General features: G+C 36.6%; 1 pseudogene; it reads left to right on the top strand.

Moving 5' to 3' along the window:
• Window positions 1–2,300: 2,300 nt before the first annotated feature.
• The window catches only part of LOC150092062 (adult-specific rigid cuticular protein 15.7 pseudogene), a 46,270-nt pseudogene continuing 23,323 nt past the window's right edge, over window positions 2,301–25,247 (top strand).

The following is a 25,247-nucleotide window of genomic DNA, read 5'->3' as shown; positions in this document are numbered from 1 at the left end:
TTATTTTCTGCTATTTACAATTCTTTGGTAAGGTACTTAAGGGCCGAATCCGGTCCTTCATTAGGTTGTACACAACGAAATTCATCGTTTGACCTTTCCGAGAGAATGGATGACACTTTGAAGCTTGAACTTCCTTCAATCATATTCTTTGCGAACGACCAACTCTAGAAATGTGTAAAGGATCTTGACGATTTAAAGAATAGGCTGAAGTGAACTGTATTAAGCTTGTTTGATTTCTTATTTTCATTTTCATTGGCATTTGAAGACTTTGTTTCTACCGATCCACTTTGTTTACCTTTTCCATTGACCGTGATTCCAATTCCTCCATGGACATGGATGTTTGCGATTGTCCTACAAACTTTGTGTAGGAAGGGAATCTGCGACCCTACCACTTATTCTAGCAGAAGACATCATTGCCAAAACCATGTGAGGTACGGCAGTCACCATACGGCGTCTACGGACGTCGAATGTGAAATTTTTAAAAGGGTAACTTCATCGTTGAAATGTTTTTCTTGGAATACATTTCAGTTTTTTATTATGATTGTTGCCTGTTAATTGATGAAATTTGCATAATCGCAATGCATGACGGCAGATATCTCTCTGGCTCGGCGCATCCTGTTTTCAAGTATAAGGTAGTGGAATGTTGTTGATATATGTGGGAAGCTTATTTCTCTTTCTGATATTGTTAATGACATTATATGCAATCAAGGATGGTCTTCTCTTTACATCTACTCAGAAATTAATTCTTCGCTCTTTACACGGAACCAACGTTCGTGGACAAGATGTTGAAATTAAGCAACCAAAAGGCATTAATACTAAAGATAGGAAACCTCAAGTAAATGATAACTAGAGAACAGTCGTTGTGGAAAAGTTATTTTATCATCTTTATAACACCAGACGTAAATAATTTTGAAACTAGTTAAGGACAGGCTAAGAAGGAAGAAATATCAACCTCTTCGGCAAAATAGTATTCGTTGGCCGATGAGACGTCAATATAAGTGATTGGGTAGTATTTCTTGTAAAGAACCAAATATTCTAAGAAAAAACCTTGAAGATGTAAAAGAAAATATTGTCCCACGAATTTTAGTACGTTGAGAGGTTAAAATAATTATTTTTATTTAACTGACCGTACACTTCTAAACCGGTGATGAAATACCGCCGATGGGTGCCTTCCGTAGATTACAATATCATATTTATAAAAACTTTCTGTAAATGCATGTTCTGCATTCAATAAAAGTAATGAAAAAGTTTGACTTTACTGACCCAATCCCTGTAGTGATCTGACTGAGACAATAGGCTGTTTATTCGCTTTTCAACTAGCAGGCTAACAGTCCCCCCCATAGGACGTAGATGTGTATAAATATTTCTTTCAGGTTAATTTCAAGTTAATTTTATCGTCTAACGTGTGATGGCCTAAAATCTCCCATGATGGGTCTAGAACAAGGTTTCTGAATCATCTAACATTTAGTCTGCTAATCTTCCTTGGTGGCACTGACGAACATTATTAAAAAGTCAACATTGCTACCAAGGAAGATTAGGTTAACACAATGGCAAGACAAGACTGCATTGTTATTTCCGGAGGAATTAATTTTAATCCTTATCTTTAATGAACGTATCAGATAAGTTGAAGGGGTTGTTCTGTTAAAAAAATCTTCTCTTTGTATTATTTGTATTACAAATCTAGTTTAGTAAATATAAACAGAAAAATGAAACCGTATTTATTTGACATAAATAATTTAAAATAAATAATCTTTAAAAATCTGTATCCTTATTGCGCATATGATCTAGAATGAAGCAACCTAAATTACAAAATTACTTACGTGTAAGTGTGTGTGTGTGTGTGTGTGTGTGTGTGTGTGTGTGTGTGTGTGTGTGTGTGTGTGTGTGTGTGTGTGTGTGTGTGTGTGTGTGTGTGTGTGGGAAGGAGTAGATTTAGGAAAACAATATCTTTCTCCCGTATTTAAAATGGATTAAGATTAATTGTTTGATAGACTACATCGCGACACTCTAAATTCAAGCGACCTTCAAGAGACCTGAAATGGTATGTCACCATCTGTTCTGCCTTTCCGATGAACGGTTCAGATATTGATCTGATTACCGACATTGATTTGCCATTACAGATAACTGGTCCATTCGATTGCATTTTTATCTTATTTTATTTTATTTTTTTTATTATAGTACTTAACAAGAAGCCATGTGTCTAATCCCCAGCTGTCTTTGGAGAAAGGAGTATATAACACGTTGCTACTTGGAATCCGTATCAGTTCCTTCTCTTCTGCGAACCGACTCCCATCCCAGCCATGATCGCCAAGTTTATTGTGTTGTGTGCAGTAGTAGCTGCTGCAGTCGCCCATCTCGGTGGAGTCAGCGCATCTTCTCCGAAGCAAGACGACCACGGAAACTACTACTTCGCCTATCAGATCAAGGATAGCCACGGAGGAACCAACGGACGTGCCGAAAGCGGCAATGCACACGGTGTTGTCGTTGGATCTTACAATCTAGGTGATATCGATGGAAGAGCTCGCCGAGTGGATTACGTAGCCGATAAAGCAGGATTCCGTGCAGCTGTGAAGACCAACGAACCCGGTACCGCCCACAGTCTCTAAGCTGCAGCCGCTATCAACTCTCTTTACCACGTCCAAATTGCACGGGGTTACTCCGTAAAACTTATGCATGCAGTATCAGTTGTAGCTGGCTATGGGGTCGGCAATGGACACGAGGTAGGATATGGTGGTGCTGGAGTAGGAGCAGGTTATGGAAAAGCATATGGACTCTGGAGCTGGTTTCTGGAATGGAGTAGGCTACAGTGGCCACTATTAAATACGGATATTTATGCTCAATCAACTAAAATGAAAATTCCAGAATGTTTTTCCGCGAGCATTTTCTTATATTAAGAAACAAGTATGGATACATTTTCACGATATTAATGGAAATGTTTCTTTGATGTGTAGTAGGAAGGATGACTTGTGTTTGGTAGTTTTGTTGTTTATGCAAATAATGAATTGACTCTGTGTACGATATGAATTATGTTTCATGAGAACGTTTGTGTCTGTGTGCATTTTTGATTAAAATGCCTGAATTATAATCTGGTAATGAGAAATGCTGATGTTAGATCAGGTATCCTTCCATACATTTCATTTAAATATAAATTAATAGGCTAATTTCGTAATTGATCGCATAACAATTGACTGTTGCATTAAATTAATCAATTGTAATAAAAGAATAAATAAATAATTATTTATTATTTATTACTAAAATAATTTAGGGGATTAATTAAATTAATTTACTAACTATCTTAATTTTAAACTTAAACATTGATTAATATGTCTTTAAAGTTAATATGTTTAAACTATTCCACTCTGGCTTGTAGTTCGTAGCATGTCGAGTCTCCTTTGGCCGATATAAATACAGTCGGCTCTCTTTTTGTGCGGTAGATACGTTCCACAGAAAACCGCATATAAAAAAGCGCACAAAACCTGCCTTACGTTGAAAAATTAGGGATACGTTCCATAATTTTCTACGCACCCATGAAACCGAAGCAATGAATTAAAATAAACCTAAAATCGCATTAAAAAAAAGGTTTATAAAAATTCAGGAAAAATAAGAATGTCTAAGTTGTTTTAAAGCTTTATTAATTTAATTTTATTGAAAAGTAACCTTTTTTTTAACATTTTGTCATCAGAATTATCATCTCAATTAGACAATATTCGACAACGTTTGCGAACTGGTGGGAAATCACTTTGATCACCAGAAGAGACAGTCAGCGCATCAGATCTGTATGGTAAAGACAATGGTTCTTCACAAACAGAATTAGCTTTTGCTTCACGCTCCTTCTCTGCTGATTTTTTTCTTCTGACAATGTAATCAGTGATTAAACTTTGCAATGATGATTTTACTAATTTTTTATACAGCTCGCGATATCCAGACATACAGTTCTTCAGCTCACGTTGGAATTTAAAGGCTCGTTCATAATTTGTGTCATTAACAAGAAAATGATTTTCAAATTTATTGCACTGTTCAAGACCTTTTCGAATTATATTTGCAGGTTTTTCTTCCGCTTCACTATCATTTTCTAAATCTTCGACGATATCTAAAGTTACTCGATATCCAATAATATCATCGTCACTTAAGGCATTATCCACAAGCAATTCGTCCACATCATGATGGCTAAATTTTTCAAAACCTTCTCCACCAATTTCGGTGCCAAATTAATGATTTCAGCTGATAATGTAGATGTTTGAGTGTTTCCACTGTTTGCAACACATCCAGGCCAAGCTGCTTTCCAGCAGGGATTTAAAGTTTGTGGTCTTATTTCAACGATAGCAGATGCAACATGATTTAAATCCGGGACTGTCTAACCTTAGGTAATCCGAGGGCTGCATTAAAAACAAAAAATCATCCGAGGGCCTCATCACAATGCGTATTTTATTAATTTTAATTGCTTTATTATATTTTAAATTATTTCAATAATTTACATTTATTATATTTTATAAATTAATTAATTTATTATATTTTATTTTATTATATTTTATTATCTAGTAATTTGGTGAGCAGCAGCAACACAACCTCGAAAGCTGAATAAACGAACAACGCTAATTGCGTACTAATCGCGCGCTCACGTTCTCCGTGAGCACCCGGAGCATGCGCGTTGGGAAAAAATCGTGTAATAGCGCTTCTTTGACACATCTAATATTTGAAAGACACGTAGCTATATAGTGATGTAAAATCACCAAATAAAATTACCAACATCGAGATTATCGATTAGTGATAGAATTACAATATCTAATACGCATTCGATTCAAATTTTATTTTTAATTTATTTTTCGCTCGTGAAAATCAAAACCCACAGGCGGGCAGCGCAAAATCGCACCGCGGGCCACATGCTGCCCGCGGGCAGTGCCTTGGACAGCCCGATTTAAAGAGTCCAAAATAGACAAAATTAAGTGGATATTGAATACCACATTATCTCTTAGCCGAATAAGAAACTCAAAAATAGGAAAGTAATCTCTAATCTAAGAGTTTCATGCCGAATATATAAAACTATATAAAATTCGGCGAGTCCAAGCGTAAGCCAACACTTAGTAGTGCGATGCTAGGGCAACTCTTAGCAAAGGTGGAGTAAGTTCCAATCACTCTCTTTAGTATTTTCCAATAATGTAAAACACAGCTCCTAGGAGATGTATTAATGTTCTACATTATGAGAGAAGGTTTTCTTTAGTCTAGACCGGTTTCGACCTTTTTTGAGGTGTTTTTAAGTAAAGACTTCTCTAAAAATTAGGCGATCCCCAGACCACTCCCTACGAGTGACCGAAGGACCGTCCAACTCAGCGTTGTTCCACTCAGTGACAGGCTGAACCCGTCACCAAGAAGAACTTCTCAGCGTTGGCTCTACCCAGTAGCAGGCTCACCCTACAAACAGACAGAGCCATATTCTCAGCGGTGGCCCCACTCAGAGAGAGGCAAAAACCTACCCTGAAGCAGAGCCGCTCATGCATCCAGGATAATCGAGGTGTTTTTACCCCCCCCCCCCCCAACCGGCCAGGACATCTATAGACCTCCATCTAAATCTGGATACGATGCATGCTATCTGTTGAAAGAACATGGATAAGAAGTGCAATTAGGCCGACATGTCCATTAGAAGGTGTGATAATCCCTCACCCTGAAGAGAGCACTTAATGAGATTATCTCAGGCTCATAGCTGTAACTCAGTTGCCTATAATAAGAAATGCAGCTCCTCATTCTATGCTGGGTAACTGAATCTTAGTTATATTGGATAAACTAAAAATATAGAAATTATTTTTATTTCTCTTTTTATTACAATTTTATTACAATTTTTATGCCTGGACAAAATAAAGATCCTTGCATAGTTTCTTCACTTAAATATTATATATATATATATATATATATATATATATATATATATATATATATATATATATATATATATATATATATATATATATATATATATATATATATATATATATATATATATATATATATATATATATATATATATATATATATATATATATATATATATATATATATATATATATATATATATATATATATATATTAAATATTATATATATATATATATATATATATATATATATTAAATATTATATATATATATATATATATATATATATATTTCTTGTAATACAAAGAAGAAATCACTGCTTAGAAGATGGTAGAATACAAGAGGGCAAAAAGTCTGTAAATTGATTACATTATAACTAATAGAGAAATTATGTCAGAAAAAAATATTTATGTAAGAGCAGATATAACGACATTTTCTTCTAGTTTAGATACGTGACATTATGGAAGTAGTTACCTTTGCTACTATTTACACTAAAATGAAAGGGTATGTTTCCCAAGTGACTTACGTTTGTAACATTTGTCTTGAGAACGATTTATAAAATAAATTTTCTGAAATATCTGCAGATTGAATAAGTCTATAACCTTCCCCCCCTTCCAAAAAAATAAGATTATATGAAGCATATGCTATTTTTCTTTTAAAATAATTCAACTCCTCTTTTTCAAGATTGTATGAACTAATTTATAATTTTTCGATAATAAAAATGAAACTGATCATTATAAATTAAGAACTTATTTTAGCATAAATACTGTATCAGCCTGAAAAAGAAATGTCTGTATTTTTTTCTATGTTAGGATGTCTAAGTCTTTACCTTTTCCTCCAGCTAAGAGGATTACTATCAAGTATTTCTAAGAGGTATATTACTTGGAGTATCTCTGCCTGGGTCGACTAAGAAACGAAGACATAAGGAAACGACTAAAACAAGGAATAACAATAATAGACAAAATCCAAGAAAGAAGACTGCGATGGTTTGGCCATGTGACCAGAATGGGAACAGAAAGACTATCATCTAAAGCCCTGAATACAACGATGGAGGGTAAAAGATCCAAATGACGGTCCAGAATAAGATGGATGGACAAAATAAAAGAGAACCTGAAAACCAAATCACAACAATCGACACCAAACTGGACAGAATTGTTCGGACTCTCCCGGGAGAGACAGAAGTGGAAAGAGTTCATTCGGCCTCATCATCATCCACATAGATGATGGAAGAGAGAAGATAATAGATTCGCCTAAATTAAAATGTTTACCAATCGCCGTAGATCCCTCACCTTTTGTTAACCGATCTAAAATTGCAATTTTCATTTCCAGAAATATTGCTTTTATTTTATTGCTATTTTTTTCTTCACTGGACAAAATTAAATCTTTAAAATAAAAATTAGTAAAATTTAGACTTACGATAATACAAAGACAAACACTTACATACAAAATTAAACGTCACGGACATTCACTGCTTACACGTTTACTCACGTTATGCCAGAATGTGCTGTAACACATTGTTCATTATGTACAACAGGAAACCCCGAATTTGCATGAAATATGCATCGCATAACTTTAAAATGGCATAAAAAAGATACGCAGATACGCATAAAAAGAGACCCGAGTGTATTTGAAATCGCAGCATTGACTCAACCAAAGAACGCAATGCGTCCTGATGTAATCTTGGTGTAGTAGGTCAATCGCCGACCGAAGCGCTGCCACTGACCTGAAGATCTCGAGTTCTAAATGATCCTACACATGTTCGATGGGATTTAAATCAGGAGAATTAGGCCGCCAGGATAGCACATGAGATGCTACTCTAGATCAATCGGCCAGGTTGTCACCATGTAGGACAATGCACGGTCGGAAACAATCCCTGGGTAAGAGGTTAAATTGTTAGAGGTCAAAGGACTCAGTGATGTCGATGAAAACAATTCAAATAGCAGTATTGCCACTCCTGCCTGTTTTTTCCGCCAACCATGTAGTCGGATCAACCGAAAACAAGCTCCGTGGTCATAATGGTTTGATTCATGAGTGTGTGTATGTGCTGATTCTAAAATTCTGGTTTGCAGGTTTAAAATAGCTATTAATTAATTTCATGCACTTATTATTGCTAATGAGATTATCGTGTGACGCAGTGCAGTTGAATCCCAACCGATGATATTCCATCTGCTCTGATGACTTCCAGTTTTATGGATTTGATTACTTTCCAAAACTTTGTTTAATCCTTTGTCGTTGCATTATTTCGTGAAGATATAAGATGTAGTAGAAATGATAAAAAAAAGATCAATACGACAAATAATATGAGATTTTTCTAAATTTATTTCATAACAAACATAGGCTATTTGTTTTCCACTAATTAAAATATTGGATGCACTCCACCGGTTTATTGAAATTGTATTTATATAAATAACATAAATAAATCGCGATTATTGATGCAGAAGAATATATATGCTTTTCACATTCTCCGTTATCTGTAGAAGAAAATTTATGGATGGGTATTGTTGAGCTGCTAATAAGCTCTGATCATGGCAAGAGGGGGTTCGCGCGGTTAGCATAGTGGCTTTGCCCTTCGCAACCATATGCGTGGGGAAGGAATGTCTTAAGTTCGATTCCCTTCAAAGACGTGAGGAGTTTAAGGATCTCCCTCATCCATGGCCAAGTTAGCCGGTCTTGGGCGTGAACAGCAGGGTTTTTTCCGCCAGTTTATCTGGTGTTTTTCATCCCGCAAGCAGGCAAACCGGTCCGAAGACACACACACACACACACACACACGGATTACAGTCAGGAATACTGAACCCAGCCATAGGTCTGATTTGTCAGGCTATGCCGGTTCCAGAGCCCAGATAAAATTTGGGGGACTAGATGGTACCGTGAACTCCCCTAAAAAGGGGGAACGCGGTATCATTTATCACACGAAATTTTTTCTTTATGGCAGGAGGGTAACAACAATAGCCGAGCCTCAGTTAAAACTTCATCGGCAACAGCAATGCCATCCATTACCCTCCCTGGGTACCCATTTTAGTCGCCTCGTACGGTATGTATAGGCTACAGTGTCGCTATTCTTATCCCGGCCACTACACGGGGTCAGAATATATTCAAAGTTTGAATTCAGCTTTACAATCTAGTTTACAGTCTAGTTGCTTAGTTCGAAAAAATGACGTGTATAACATTATTTAATAATAAATCTATTTGATCTTATTATAAAAAGTTATGTTGCTATTTTATTTATAGATTTGCGGTAAAGAAATGTAAATCAAATTCTCCGTAGAGAAGAGGTTGGGTTACGTATAGAAAAAAAAAAACAATTCACTACGCTTTGAACAAATTACAGTGAAATAACTAAGTAATTTTATTCAAATCTGAATAAAATATGGCCTTTAATAAGATATTGATAATAATTAAGTAAATATTTTAAAATTTGCCTATAAAATTATAAAATATCTTTGTTTCTAGTAATATTAAATTAAATGCAGCTATTTTTAAAAAACATTTCTCTTAATAATAATAAATTTCTTTAAACGCCATTATTTTATTAAAATATTTTTACTACAAAAAAGGCATGCAGTATATATAGTTTTATGAGTGAAGAGGATTGATTCATTCAATCCAATACCCTTGGAGGGTAACGGATGGCAATTCTGCAGCCAATGAAGTTCCAACTGAGGCTCGGCTATTGCTGTTACCCTCCTGCCATGATCAGAGCTTTAATTGTTCAATAACACCTTATCCCTACACTGTTCTCCACAGATAACGGGGAAAATATGAAAAGTATTATTGCTTCACCCCTTTAAGCTAGTCCTTATAAGGACTATAAGTTTTATGAGTGATATGAGTAAGAATTTGGTTTACTTATGTATATGTATATATGTATAATAACGTCGTTCTTGGAAGTATATCCAAGTAGAAGACCTGACAACAGATTAATATCCAAATATATAGAAGGCCTGACAACAGATTAATATACAGAAGAATTGTTGATTTAGTAATGATATACGATGATGGTTAGCTTATCAGATCTGCTGCAGGCTGCAAATTTTTGTAAATTCCTTAAGGTAGAAATTGAATTTCAACAGCTTGTGCTATACCACCTCCCCGCTTATTGGAGGTTCGTTTGCTTTAGAAGTGTGATGTTTGTTCTCAAGAGTAGGATTCCTGTTTATGCAGAATCAGGAGTGTACATTATCACGAACCTGATGATCTTTCAGATTATTAAAATTTCAGGGCTACTTATCATTGAAGTGACAAATGATCAGATTCCGTCTGTGAAAAAAAGGTGTCAGGTGAGCATTTAGAATAGCACATGTAGGCAATTCTATATATTTCGTTCATTTCTGAGCATAGTTTGTCAATTGCCAAACACAACGTTAATGTCACCGGCGTCAATTGACAACAAATCCAACTATGAGATGGCCATTCCGAGAATAAAAATGTATCCTCCATCACAGGAAACATAGAATCAGAGAGAAAACGAGTAATCCAGTTACAGGCAGAATTTGAATCCTCAGCCTGATGGAAATCGAATAAGCAAACCACGTATATTATTACTATCAACATCATCGTATATTATTACTATCAACAATTTCTCTTTATATTTGTCGGTTGTCAGACCTTCTATTCCTTAGAAATTATGCTAGAGCACCCTCTTGACTTTGTCAAACTCTTTCATGGTATTAGTTCACAGGTAAGTGGAAGAATAATTTTTGTGGATCGACATTTACGAAATCTATGCGTTTGTTTATTACTTAATAGGTTTCTTTGTAGTCTATGGTGTAAATCTTAATAGGTTCCTCTGCTTTAAAAAGAATTGAAATGAGAGCAGTAAGAGGATAATTTCATAGGAAAAGGTTGTCGTCTTTTATAGGAATTTGATGAATAGGCTAATTTTCCAGTTAATACACAATTTTGCACAATTAAAAAAATGCGCTTCCCAGATTGTTCTTTTTGGAATTACGGCCATGGGGTCAACGTATTACGTTAACTACATGTGTTCTCCTTGGTGGTGTGCCAATTTTGCTTCATAAAAAAAACAGAGATTCAGTGAGGAAACCCTGCGGAAAGAGCTCGTGTAAAAATTCATTCAACGTTTCCTAAACACATCTCGATGTTCTTTCAACTGTGCTACGGAGGTGGATTAAAAGTACATACGGCTGTTCTGTTCCTTCAATTTTCTCATTTGAATATTTGTAATCAGGATTCAATATCTCCAGCTGAAAGCAATGACTTCTGGGATTAGTGGGAGCTCACTCATTCGATTTTTCTTACCAGAATTTTCTTGCTGGTTATAAATAATTTATACGTCAGTCCAACTTTTCACTTTACACTTCCAGTGTGAACATAACATTTGCGTGACTTTATATATGATCGTAAATATGAGTTTTAGAAATTAGTATTAAATTTTATTTAGCAATCATTCAGCTCCTTGAATGTTTAAGCAATTTTTCATAATAAATCCACAGTTTAGGATCTTGTTAGTACAATTTGTTAAAATCCAATCCCCTTTGTACTTGATCGTTCTACATCCTTCCTCTTTTGCACTCTCAGTCGAAATGAGTTCCACTTCGACTTATTTTCAAAATGAGCACCCTTGTTCTTAATATTTGATTTTATTTTAATTTGAAAAAAGTAAACATCTCATTACGAAGGATTTACTTTAAAATCTTTCGAGATAATAAAAAAGGTCAGGTTTCTATTGCTAATTAAACACATTCATATTTGTAGCACATAATAATGTTAATGTAAGCTAATTAACGTTTTAATAAATTAAACAGGGTTTCAACCAATACTTAATTATTCTTATTTTAATGAAAGAAGAAATTCTTAAAATGAGGTTCCCAGAAAGGTTTGATTTCCAAAGTTTCGTGTGCCAAAAAACTGGCAAATATTTATGTATCGCAAGTCATTGTACAGGTAAAAGTTTACATCGAGTTGGTATATTTTTAAAGAAGTTTTCGTAAGAGGAGGTGGCCGAGTGGTTAAGGCGATTAACTGCTAATCCATTTTGGTTTCACCGCGTGGGTTCGAATTCTATCTACGTCGTTCAATTCTTGTTCCCCGCACATTTTTCATTTCGTTTCATGCTGGAGAAGTAGCAGGAGGGTTATCTAAACGTGATACACGGTGAGAATTTATTCAAAGAATTTCAAGAATCTCCACAATCAGCCCTCATTGTCATTGATGACCTACACATTTCATTTCAAAACATTGGGAGTGGTGATTCTGAAAAGCCCAATATTAATGTGATTAATAATATTTTCTTTCATTTATGATGCAGGTATTTTCTTACGCCCATGTTGTATTTTGATTGTGTATGCAGCAATAGACCACTTTTGTGCATTCACATCTACTGACGTATGTTTTTTTATTTCATCATTTGTATATTTCTTTTTTTTCCCTTCCCAGTAGATTTTCTATCGCTCCATCATCTGTGCATGAATGTGTACTGTTCCCTGACTTTCATATCGCTTGAAGGAACAAACAATATGACGTCATACTTATCGCAACTTATGCGTATTATATTAATATATTTATTTTTCCCCCTTGGCTTAATTTATCTAAAATATATGATTTATTTTTAACAGAACAAAATTTATAAAGATACTATCAATTTTTACTTAATTTAAATAATTTATTATCAATGAGAGGAGTAAAATTGCTTATGGTGAGATAAAATGTCAGCAAAATTTGTGTCTGTAGTTGTTAATTTCAATCTCAGATGCGGTTCGACATCTATAATGGGGTTCCTCTTCTTCGTCTTAATATTTACAAGGGCCGAAAATCCAACTTCGCACAGATATGAACTTGTAAATGGCAAAATGAACCTTAGAACTTTATCTGTTAATTCAGGAAATTCATTCTGTATTTGTAGCCAAAATGATGATAACGTATTCCCGTTGCATTTTTTTAGGAAACCATCAGAAGCTAGTTCTAAAAGTTGTTCTTCCTCTATTGGCGACAGATCCTTTGGCATAGATTTCCTGATATTGAAAGGGTATCTTATCCACTCAATATTAATGTCCAATTCAGGGACATACTTTTCTAGATTCATTTGTAAGCTTTTTAAATGTTGCATGATAGTAATTTTCACATCATCATCAATTTGTTCATTTGAACTTGCGAGCAATTCATGAAGAGATGGAAACGCGTCAAATTCTCCATTATCAACCTGCTTTTGTCATAACTTCATCTTTGCCAATGTGGCGTTAGCTTTATCTTGGACATGAAATATAGAAATTTCCTTGCCTTGTAAAGACAAATTAAGATTATTTAAAGACAGTAAATATATCTGCCAGGTATACTAATTGACTGAGCCATTTCCAATTATGTAATGTTTATTCAAATACAAATTTTTCATTAAGAAAAAATTGTAGTTCATTCGGAAGTTCAAATAAACGAGTAAGGACTTTTCCACGAGAAATCCAACCAACATGGGTATGGAAAAGAGAAGTTGTGTATGATTACTTCCCATTGCTTCGCAAACTTGAGAGAAAACCCTGGCATTTAAAGGACAGTCTTTAATATAATTTATGATTTTTACAGCTTCATACAGAACTTCTCTTAGGTCTGTCATCATATCGAAAGCCTCTCTGTTTATGCAGCAGTATGTCGACTTTTCATCTGGTGCAACTGCTTGAATCCTTGAAACAAGCCCTTTTTTAGAACAAACCATGGATTTCATTCCATCCGTGCTTATTCCAACACAACTTTTCCAATCAAGCTTGTTTTGATGAATAAATGTATTCATATTGTTGATATTTCTTCTCCTGGTGTATATTCTGGCAAGGATTGGCAGAATAAAAGGTTATCATTAAGTTTTTGATTTTTTTTCGTACCTAACGAACACTAAAAGGTTTGTAAAATTTGTAATGTTGGTGGATTCATCCACCTGCAACGCATAATAACGACTCTTACGTACATCGGATAAGAATTTTGTTTTATATTTTCAGCAATTTCAGTGATTCTTCGATGAACAGTACTATTTGAAAGGCAAATCCGATCAAAAGACCTTTTTGCTTTATCTCCGATCATAATTTCTGCTATTATTTATGCTGCAGGCTTGACCAAAGTTTCACGTTTTGATATTAATAACAACACACGATATGAAGCTTCTAAGCCCTTCACTTCCTGACACGATCGACATCAATTTTTGAGATTCTTTTAAATTTTTTAAAAATTTAAAAGAATTTCAAAATGGTGATTTAAATTAGATGGTTTCATGCTTTCATTTTTTAAAGTTTCACCTCAAATGACACAATGGAATAAGTTCCTCTTCATTTCCCGTCCATGAAAATCCACATTTCAAGTAATTCATATCATACTTACGAAGTTCTTTCATCTTCTTCCTAGTTGGTTCTTAAGTTGGTACTTTTTTCCTGCATGCCCGCCTCGTTCACCTGATCTGAATCTCGATGACTTCTGGCTCTATATTATTTCTCAATAATATATAATTTATTGGGAAATATATACGTTTAAAATAATTCTTTTTTTTATTTTTTCTTAATAATGATTCCATGCGTTAATAATGTATAGCCGAAAATTGCGAGGTACCCCCCTGAAAGCCTTTCACATACCCCCGGGAGGTACGCGTACCACACTTTGAGAAACACTGTCTTAGAATATACAAGGTGACCAAAATTAAAGTATCCCTGTTTACGGCCTTGTGGAGAGCCACCCAGTGATTTAAATCTTTGCACGAAGATTGTGCTTCATGCAGAAGCGATTTCTGAACGAAAAACAACAAAAAAAAGGGCTTCCAAAAATTCACCACCACGAGATGGCGCTTTGTGACATACAGAATGTAGATGTAGTAGTTTTCTACATATGGAAGAAGGAGAAAAGTGACACAAGGATATATAGCATATTTTTATTCACTTCTGTTATGCATTCTCGGGCTGCTGTACTGTTCAATGTGCTACTCTTCCGGTATGCCACAAACTGCATCGTTTCCACAGTGTGTTCATCGGAGAACGCAGTTAGTTGGGACTGAAGTTGGGCTCATACTGCGTCATGCTCTCTTTCAGCACTGGCAAGTTATCAGGATGATCCCGATAAATTCTGTCTTTGAGATATCCCCAGAGCCAGAAGTCATAGAGAGTCAGATCAGGTGAACCAGGCGGACATTCAGGAAAACACACGGCTGATCACTCTTGCTTCCGTGAAATGTTCTCGAAGAATTTCCTGTACGGATCGACCGATGTGCGGAGGGAGTCCCCATTCTGCATGAAAATGACGAATCCATACACAGGCGCTGCTATAGCTGTGGAACAACAAAACTGTTTAACATATCGCAATACCTCTCAGCAGTAACTGAGCAGGTTACAGGATCCGACTGGCGAATGTACTCAAAGAAGAATTGTCCAATGACAATCGAAGCTGGAAACCCGCACCAGCCAGTAACTTTGGGTGAATGCAAAGGACTTTGTTGGATTGCATGCGGGTTTTGCGTAACCCACATCAGGCGATTGTGATATTCACAACTCCGTTCAGGTGAAAGTGACCTTATTTCTCCTCAAACGCAACGACGGCCACGTAGCGTCCAACTGCACTCGAGCAAGAAATGTTAAAGCGAATGTCATTCGACGTTCAAAGTCCTGCGGTCTCAACTACTGTGTCAGGGTTATCTTCAAGGGTAGAAATGCAGAATCTTCCGTACAATTTTCCCAACAGTGGTGTAAAGCACATTCATGTGTCTTGACACAGCACGTACACTGCAGAAACAAACGGTGCTATCCACAACGACAGTTGCAACTTCATTCATTTGTTGTGAATTGTTTGGTTTCCGACCTCTTCCAGGTCTAACTCCCAACGATCTGGTTTCTTCAAAATAACTAATCATTCGTCGTGCAGCACATCGAGATAGTGAACCTCGTTGACGATTGTTCAGGTGACGAAATTCTTGGAGAGCAATTTCTTTGGTAATAGAGTTTCCCGAGCAAAGCACGTTGGGGCAAGGTTAGTGCCATCACTGTGAAGGGTATTAGCAACCAGATGGAAGAAAAATCAAGTGTTTTAATCCGAGATCTTCTAAATCGTCAATTATCTTCTTTCATTTCTTACAAAGTTGAATATTCGAAAAGAAGAAAAAGTCCACGGTGCCAGATCTCGTGAGTGAGAAGATTGTCAAACAACGCCACTCTCCATACTCCATACAAAATACCTTCATAGGATGCAAATGATATTTCCGATTATTATCAAAATCACGAACCATAATGCACCTGTTCTCATTTGATTATTTCCAAGTTTAATAATGCAACCATCAGATGTCTCTACACGCTGCACACTTAAACTGGAAATATCAACCAGATCTTTGAATTCTGCTTGCTGTTTACTCTTGCAAGAAAGTTTTAATAATTCTACTTTTATAGGCTGCAAGAATACAGTTTTGTATACACTGCTTGGAAAGGAGTCAACGGACACCACAGTGTGAGTGACGAGCACCTTAATAAGATGTAAGGTCTCCTTTCCCTCCGATGACTGCAGCAATTCTACGGGACATACTTTCCACAAACGTAGGATAGCCATCAACGGGGATTTTGGACCACTCTTCCTGTAGGCATGTAATGAGGTCCTGGACTTTGTAGAGACGTGAATTTTCGCTCCACGACACAGTTTTCCAAGCTTCCACTTTCCACTGTACACATGTAAATCCAATTTGTGAGCTTCAGTTCTAAATGTTTTTGTGCAGATTTGTGTTCCAGTGGATGCTAGGAACGCCACATTCAACTTGTCGGCCGAAATATTTACTTATTAGCACTCTACGGTGTCATTTTCAGTGATTGTGGTGAGTCGTCCGCTGCGGGTAGCGCTTGCAGTTGACTCCGTGCGCTTCCATCTCAGTATGGTATCACTCATTGTTGACCTGGGTGGTCCAATTTGTCAACAGTTTGCAACATGGCATCCCATCACAACACCACTTTCAAACTCCATCAGTAACTCCATCTCAGCTATTTAACCTGATACAGGTGCACTGACTTGGGAGCATCACATTCCTCCAATTCATACCGGATACAAACAGGTGACTCATGGCACGATGCACGTTATTCATGGGGGGGAGATGTCCGTTGACTTCTTTACAAGCAGTGTATACAGTATTCAATACATTGCTATTATTTATTTAATTTATTTATTTTTATGCTGTGATGTTTACGTCAGTCGCTTACAATTAATATATCGCAGACACTTATTTTATAATAATAATAATTATCACTATTATAAATTCTCTAATACACTTTCATTTACTTAAGTTAATAATAACATTTTTTATATATATTTAGGCAGTGGGTCTCCAGTTCTCCCATAGTCGAGGCATCTCCGCAGTTTATTACGATAATACGATATTCTTCGTAATCAAGTCATCATGTGTTTGTATATAGTTGTGTGTGCTGAGTCGTCAGTGGTCGATTTTCTCGACGGTATTAAAAACCAGTATTTTAATTTAAATTTACGGGGAGAGTGTTCTGGAAAGTTCTGATAAACATCTAGGACAAAACTTATATTAAAACAACTCCTTATATATTCTAAAGGAAAAGAAGGAACACGTTATTTCAATTAAATCAAACAATGGAGTTAAAGAATTTTAAGATATGTTCTTTCTTGTGGTTATCTCAATTTGCTTTAATATCATTTTCGTTCTAGGTGTTTATCAGAACTTTCCAAACACACACACACACACACACACACACACACACACACACACACACACACACACACACACACACACACACACACACACACACACACACACACACACACACACACACACACACACACTGCTAGTATTTTCGACGTGATGTTTGTGCCATTGCATACAACAAAACTGATAATCAGTAGTAACATAGTATATTTTAAACTATCTAATAACCATTTCGTTCGCATGATATTTTAATATGGTTATTTTTTTAAAGAAATGCTCGTATAAACAACATGAATTTAATAGGATTATCTCTTTTTAGTTTTGCGCACGCTAACAACCTTGAAACAATGAAAATGTTGAGAAGCAAGAAATGGAAAAAATCAGTAAGTATTTTGTTACTTTAGGGCTGATTGCATTATTTAGCAGTAGAAAGTTTTTATTATTAGTATTAAATGACAGGTCTGTAACTAATTGGTCGTCCTTTTCCATTCCGATCTATCCATGGAACAGTCCTCCTCACTTCCTGTTTCCAAAGAAATAAATCTCCAGCTGTTTAAGAAAAACATTAATATGGTTCTTAGAGATATTGTGACCTCAATTTTCTGATATTCATCCATTGCAGTAGATATGGTCCATTACACACGCATGCACAATATAGTCCATTGCATATAATATACAAATATATAATATACAATATAGTCCATTACACACGCACGCACACGCATCGGAATAAAATCATATCAGAAATTAGATTCGAAATTAAGATACGACATAGCAATTATTACTGCTAATGTACCAGAACAAGAAAAGAAGAACAAAATGACATTTTTATGAAGAACTGGAAAATATCTTTGATAAAACTCACAAAACAGATCACATTTTCTAGCGGGAGATTTGAATGGGTAGAAAGGATAACATTAAAGTGAAGTCAATTATAAGTAAATTTGATGAAATTTTGTAATAGCAATGGATTCAAACTATCATATTCTGTATTTTATAATAATGTGAGAATAATGAACGTATTTGATAATGAAACGTGCATGAGGTCTATGTCCGCGTAGGCTCCACTCGATATGAGGACCAGTATGGCTCGTAGGGAGGTAGGAGATTCGAGCTGAGCTTTTTTTGACAGGTTCCTAGACTTGCAGGATTTACTTGAGTTTATACGCAACTTAATCTGGATGAGCGTGTCGGATATTGACGTCATCATAGACTCGCGCGATGAAGAACGGGCACTTATCTCCATAAATAAGCTTCAAAAAAGTTCAAACTGAAAGGGCCTGCATGATCGATCCTGATATCATCATTGATTGGCTAGATAAAGTGCTTCCTCAATTTCTATTCCTTACCCGGGACTGACGATTATGAAAATGAAGACACTCCTCATATAGAGGAAAAACGTAATCTAGTGATCTCTGCCACTACTCCCTCTGGTCAAAGAGAGACGCACGCTCGCAAGAAGCACAAAACTCTCGCCTCGGAGCTAAAAAATGATATTGGCATGGATGAAGATGCTCCCGATAGACTCCCCCAGTCATTCTAAGGGAAAAGCAGAGATGGACAGCCTTAAGATCCATTATGGCCAACCTGCAGATAAACTATTCCATTGCCAAAAACATAGACGATGGCATCAATATTTAGCCCACTACGGTGACAGACTACAGAAACCTAACTAAAGAGATGGACATCAGAGGTATTCAGTATCATACCTTCTCAGTTACCTCGGAAAAAAAAATTGGAAGTGGTGCTCTGAGGAGTATCAGAAGACATTGAAACATATGAAATAGCTGCTGACCTTAAATTGCTGAAGCTGCCTCCTATAAAGGTCAGCGGAATGTACAGATCAAATAAGACCCTCTATTCCTCTAGTTCTTGTGGAGATCCATAATATTTATAAAAATATATACAACTTTTGAAATCAATCTGTGGACTTAAAATCTCGCCAGAATCACTGAGGAAAAGAGCTTCTTCTGGGAAGTGCCACAGGTGCCAAAAATTTGACCACTCCAAGAAGTTGTGCAAAGCTCAGTACAGATGTTTAAAATGTGATGAGAACCACCCCAAACATACCTGTGCCAAGACAAAAACCATTCCGGCTAATTTCGGCGGCCCTCAGCCTGATAACTATAGAGGGTGTATTTACCCTCTATAGTTACCAGTCTCCAAAAACAGACGGACTGAGCCAAAAAGTCAATCTACCTCATTATCTAAAACGACAGCTCCTGAAACTCAAGCTCCTCAGTTCCCCCCACTAGTTCTAACAGGGCGACAGGTGCTCACCCACCATTAACTGAGCCCCCCCCCCAAGTAAGATGAACATTCAATATCAAACAAAGACATATGCCGACATTGTCCGCACCAAAAAGACAGTCGATGACCAGAATCTGCCTAATCCGCATTCAATTCGTCATCACCTGTTCTCTTGCAAATATGCTGCATGATTTCAGTAACTCACATCCATCACTAAGCACTATAAAAATGTTATTACAACAAATCCAGTCCATTTTATCTGCACTCTCTGATGTATATGAAAAAATTCAGCCCAGATTCTCTAAAGATTATTGCTTGGAACCCAAACAGTCTCAAAACCAAAATACTAGAAATCCAAGAATTCAATGATAGATAAAATCCGGATATATTATTAATTATTGAAACACCTGAGGCTTGCTGACAACCCCAAAATCAGAGGATACCAGCTTTACAGAAATGACAGACTTGAATATAGAGGTGGTGGTACAGCGATCCTCATCAAAAACTACATCAACCATCATTCTGTAACCAACCCTACATCCCCTAATCTTTGAAATCACAGGTATTAATGTCATCACTAACTCCGGCGGAAACCTAAAAATCCACGCAGCCTAAAACCCACCATCGAAACCATTGCTGACCTTAGATCTGGATGCCATCCTCGGAGTTAAAGGGCCGGTCATTATCGCCGGAGATTTAAACGCAAAACACCATGCTTGGAGCAGTAGGTCTATAAATAGGAATGGGTGCATCCTGTTTAACTACTCAAGTTCTAATTGCACAGGTGTGGCTGTCCCCTCAGTACCAACTCATCAGAGTCTGATTGGTTCCTCGGACGTCTTGGATATAGTTGTCCTCCAGAATGTTAAATTACAGTACAACCTGGAATCATTGAACGAATTATCCTCAGACCACAACCCCATCCTGCTCCAACTGAGTAATCAGAAGGGACTTTCCCCTTCACCTCACACCTTCATACCTTGGGAAAAATTATTCAAAATACTCCCAAACTGCATTGGCCCTGCTCCTCATATTAATTCCAAGGAAGAAGTCGAATCTGCAGTCAATAAACTTATTCATCAAATCAACGTAGCCTTATCATCTATCACTTCATATTCAACTGCTTCTAAGCCTAAACGACTACCAGAATATATCATGAACTTAATCAAGGAAAACAATAAGGCAAGAAAAAGGTACCATAACACCAGAGCACCCCAAAACAAAACGTTTCTCATCAAACTGAATAGTGCAGTGAGAGATGCACTTAAAGCCCACAGAAAAAAATTATATGAAGACAAATTAACCTCCATATCATCCGGTGGTCAAACCATCTGGAAGTTTCTGAGAAATATCAAAAACAGAAATAAATCTCTTTTCTCCACCTTAAATCTGATCTGGGCGTTATTCACACAAATGCAGAAAAAGCCGAAACTATAGTTTAAAAATTAGAAAAACAGTGCAGCCTTTCATACGATAACCTAAGCTTCAATCATATTTATAGAATTCACCGCCACGTCACATCCCAGCTAAAACAGTCTGATACCTGTACCAGCCAACTCACACCTGCCTCTCCAGCTGAAAGTTATGACATTATACAGAATTTAAAGAATACAAAAGCTCCAGGGCCTGACGGCATATCCAATGAAGTTATTAAACTGCTGTCCCGAAAGGCCATTGTACATCTTACAACAATAATAAATGCCATGTTCATATTCAAGTACTTTCACTCTGCATGAAAGTGTTGGCAGACGTGGTTCCTATTTATAAGCCTGGCAAGGATCCATAGCAGCATCAAAGTTATCGTTCCATAAGTCTTATTTCTAATTTGGACAAAATTGCAAAAAACGTCATCTTTTCGAGAATACAAGTTTCTGTAAAGAAGTTAAATATCCTTCCTACAGAACAGTTTGGCTTTTTCTAGTTTCACAGCACTACCTAACAAATCCATAGACTAATTGAGTTCATGACCACAAGCTACAATTGGCACCAATACACCAGAGCAGTTTTTCTTGACTTAGAAAAGGCTTTTGACAAGCTGTGGCACTTTGGACTACTATACGAACTGATTTTAGCCGGCATTCCATTGGATCTAGTCCACCTTATAAAGTCATTTCTTAGTGGCAGACGAATGCAAGTCAAACTAAATTATGTATTATTTACCCATAAACAAATCTTGGCAGGAGTGCCTCGAGGGTCCCTCCTGGCACAGATACTTTTCTCAATTTACATGGTGGACATACCGCACAATCCAATGTCATCTAACATTGCTCTCTACGCTAACGACACTGCTATACTAGCCAGATCTAGTAAACCGCAGCCTGTCACCAAGAAACTGCAAGAAAACCTGCTGAAACTAGAGCACTGGTTCTCCAATGGGAGATTGTAAGTAAACCCTCAGAAGAGCATCGCCATGCTTTTCACTAAAAACTCAATATCTTCTAAAGAAGACATCTTCCTATTTAATATCAAGATTCTCTGGAGAACAGAAGCAAAATATCTCAGTGTACTGTTCGACAGTAAACTAACCTTCAGTCTGCATACAAAAGCCTCATGTACAAAGGCATCAAAAATCATTGCACAACTTTACCCTCTTATCAATAGGAACAGTAAGCTGGATACCAAAATCAAATTGTTCCTCTATCAGTTGATGATTCGTCCAATTGTTACTTCTGCGTCCCCAGCCTGGAGCCACACTTCAAACACAAATATCCTCAAACTGCAGAGAGTACAAAACAAAATGTCTACGCATGATTTTAAATGCGCCATGGTATATCAGAAAAGTCCAACTTCATCGGGACAAAAATATCCCCCACATCTACTCTTTCCTGCAACTTTAGCAGTAAAGTTCTTCTCAACATCGTCTTCACATCCAAATGAACTAGTACAACAAGCAGCAAACTATGATGAATCAGATTTCTCCAAACATAGGAGGCCTAAAACCATTCTAATTCCTAACGAGGATCTATAACTCGCACCCAGTTGGGCAGAGCACTTAGCTCATAAACTTTCTCCTACACAGTAATCGTATCAGATAGCAGGGATTATAAAAGCATTTTGTTTCTCCCTTATAGCCAGTAACGCTCTGCGTTTTGCGCTGTCAACTATAGCATTTCAACTACTGTTAATGCAAATAATCTCTTACACGTGGAAGAATCCTGTGTAATGATTTATAATGAAAATTTCATAAAACCATTTAATTTCATAAATATTTATAACGATAAATATCAGATCATTTTATGTGATAAAGTTAAAAATGTCTAATTTAGATGTTTTAAATAATTTACGTGTATAGCATATATCAATACCAATTAATTTCTGACCATTCTAATATACCTGTGGTAATCAGAAATACGCTGCTTGGAAAGAAGTTTGAATGATGCAAGTGCTACCTACAGTGGAAGACACACCACACTCACCGAACCTGACCTTACGGTACTAAGAAAGATAAAATGTAAACACCACCATTCGTGAGCTGACATGTTAAATGCAGAGTTCCAGGTATCGAATGAAACATGAATTTGTACAGAAACATTCGGAACAGAGGCTCACAACATGCAGCGTCGTCTTCAGTAGTGCAACGAGCGAGCACAGTTGAAACGTGGAAGCTGTGGTGGAATCCATATTCGTCGCTCCATAACACAGCTCAAATCTGTGTTACGGAGCGACGTGTAGGGTTGAGATCAGGGCTCTGATCTCTCAACCCTACTGGGCATCTGTCCCACAACAGTCTAGGACCTCATTGCGTGCCTACAGGAAGAATGGTAGGCACGTAATGAGGTCCGTTGATTCCCATTGATCGCTATCGTACCCCTGTAGAAAGTAGAAAGTATGCCCTGCATGATTGCTACACTCATCGCAGAGAAATGAGATCCTACATCTTCTTAAGTTGAGCATCATTATCGTTTGTTTCTCGCAGTATACAGTATCTGTTAACTTCTTTACAATCAGTGTACATGTAGCCTAGACGGAAAGGTAATTCACGTACAAATCCTACTTGCGCTTGGAAAAAGACTTGAAACCAAAATATAGCCTCTTGACAACTATAATATAACTCTTTAAATAAAATAGAATAGTTCTAATTCTCTTCTGATTCAAAACATTTTAAAAATATTGTGATACACTCTTTTGTTTTTTGAATATTATGGATATATGAATTGTAGATTTAAATGCTTATTTTTATCTCCCGTGTGGTGGCCGGGATAAGCATAGTCCCAATGTAGCTCATGCATGTCGTACCAGACGACTAAAATGGGTATCCTGGGAGGATAATGGATGGCAATGAAGTTCTAACTGAGGCTCGGCTATTGCTGTTACCCTCCTGCCATGATCAGAGCTTTATATAGCTCAATAACACTCTATCCTTCACTGTCCTCTTCAGATAACGGGGAATATGAAAAGCATTCTTTCTTCGCCCTTTAAAGCCAGTCCTTTTAAGGACTTTAAGGGTTTCATTTCTGGTTTTCCAATCCGTGGAAAACCACATCAAAGAAAAAAGTCTTGACTGATTCTGGTTAGGTGCTGGTTGTATCTTATGGACTCGATGGGATTCACTTTGCAGGTGTCCTCTCTGGGTAATGAAGTGTTCTTGGTGGATGCTTGAGGACACTGTTGTTTGAAACTTGCCTATCAAGGGATGGAGGCAAGGCTTATTGCAGGTTTTGTTTGAAGGAACACTGGGTGTAATGAGGTAAAATGTTTCTTTCGGATCACTCATTGAGGCTAGAGTAATCGAGAGGGGCAACTAGTTTAATAAAACGATACCCTCGCTTGTATGTACATATACAATGAATTTCCGATGAGAAAGTGCTGAATTATGAACATTTTTATCGGTCTGGTAACCTGCTTTACAGAACCTCCGTTGGTTGGTTGGTTTTGGCATTGTCTTTTGGATAGAAACAACTAGGTTGAAATTCCTTCCAGGATGTGAATAGCCTTTATAGGAATTTTTCAGTTGAAAGAGAGTTAGTCTATGTCATATGGCAGTGAAAGAATGTTTTACTTCTGGAAATGTAAGTTTTTCTCAGGAACCAAGAAATCGACCACATATGGTCGATTTCCTAGTTCTGCCTGTCGAGTTTACTGAGATAGACTATTGGAATCTCAGATTGTTTTTCAGCACAAAAGGAAGCATTCATCTGTGCATGTAACGGGCTCAATCGCTTCAAACTAATCCCATCCACTGCAGTCCGAAAGCGTTCTTGATCAGTGCTGTTGGATCCCCACGTTCATCTGCTGTCGTTAAGAAGACTTTCGCTTCCCTGTTCTTCCGGAAAATTATAAATCTCCCTCACTCTATTAACATTACAACTTTACTTATCAGTATATTGAATAATGAAATTTTTAAGGAAATATGTAGAATAATAAATCGTTTTGGTCCCAAATAATGAAAAAATTTTTTTTTTAGAAATAAAAATGCGCAATCAATAACAGAAGGAATTTCACAACTTATGGATATACAAATTCAATGAAAATGACGAATACAAAACGTAAAAACATCGGCGA

Source organism: Typopeltis vanoorti, unplaced genomic scaffold (genome assembly GCF_054136105.1).
Source record: "Typopeltis vanoorti isolate ZY-2024b unplaced genomic scaffold, IOZ_Tvanoo_1.0 HiC_scaffold_867, whole genome shotgun sequence".
In the NCBI taxonomy this organism is placed as follows: domain Eukaryota; kingdom Metazoa; phylum Arthropoda; class Arachnida; order Uropygi; family Thelyphonidae; genus Typopeltis; species Typopeltis vanoorti.
The sequence above is the reverse complement of the archived record's forward strand: the minus strand, read 5'-3'. Positions and strand labels throughout refer to the sequence as shown.